The sequence below is a fragment of the Buceros rhinoceros genome, unplaced genomic scaffold (genome assembly GCF_000710305.1).
Source record: "Buceros rhinoceros silvestris isolate BGI_N320 unplaced genomic scaffold, ASM71030v1 scaffold24576, whole genome shotgun sequence".
Classification (NCBI taxonomy): Eukaryota; Metazoa; Chordata; class Aves; order Bucerotiformes; family Bucerotidae; genus Buceros; species Buceros rhinoceros.
The window spans coordinates 7,284-8,451 of NW_010418463.1; positions in this window are offsets into that span (position 1 = coordinate 7,284).

Consider the following 1,168-nt stretch of genomic DNA (forward strand, 5'->3'; position numbering starts at 1 on the left):
AATGTCAGCTTCAGACAGCACACACTGCCCAGTGCTCACAGCAACAGCCCGTCCCCGCAGCTGAGAACCACTCGGGAAGGTCATTTACAGCCTCTGACAGGCTCCACATCCTGCCTGCCCCCAGCTCCATCACACCGAGCCAGCACCCTCTGCCCAGAGGTCTCCGACAGGAAGCACACTCCCTCTTCTCCACCCAGAAGGAAGCGGAATCACAGTTGTCTCCAAGTGACAGCACCACTGGTAGAACCACCCACACCCCCAGCCCCCACACTTCCCAGTCAGCCGCTACCACTCAGGTGAGAGGAGAGTCAAAAGCATCTCTTCACTGGGGAGTTCAGAGAGCACGGCCCGGAGCTTCACCGCCTGCGCCACTCTGACACACAGCCCCTGCTCTCTGCCCTCAAGCCAGACGAGGTCTCGTGCATTTTGAGATGCCTTCCTCCAAGATCTACCAGATTTACGCCGCTCTTTTGAGCTACGGGGCTGCCTCGCGCTGCTGCACAGTGGGCTGAGCCTCTTCCGAACACCTCAAAAAACAAGGGGGATTTTCCAAGCTTTTCTCCGGATCAGTTTTCAAAGCCAGCAGTGAATTATTTGGGGAAGCACAAACATCGGCCGTGAGAAGATGGATCTTCCCCACCTGCGATCAGAGAGGTGGCACGTTCTGCGCAGGGAGAGCAGGCAGCCACCTCTGCTCAGCCGACACGCACACAACAGTGGCGCTTTAGCACAAAGCCACTGCCAGCCCCTGCAAGGAGGCAGCGGGCAGGAGAGCTTGGCAGCCGTGGGACGGCCCCAGCACAGCAAACTGGGAGGTCCCTGGTTGGGTTCTGTTGTCCCCAGGGCTCTGACACTGCTCCCCAGCGCCAGCACAGCTTCCTCGCTGTCCTTGCTACACGCTCAGCCACAGTCCCCCAGGCCCCGGGGAACCAAACTGGGAGCCAAGCTGTGACTCGCAGGGCGCTCTGTAGCAAAGCGCGTTGCAGATGCCTGGCTCGCCTGTGTACCAATGACTCCCAGCTCACCGACTCTGCCCAAAGCGACGGTGCCAATGGCCTAGGACTAAAAATAAAGCACACAGGGTGACAACGACTGTGAGGAGGAACAGGAAAGCCACAGGAGCCAGCGTCCCATGCCTCAGCACAGCCGGGCACCGCAGCTGTCTGGC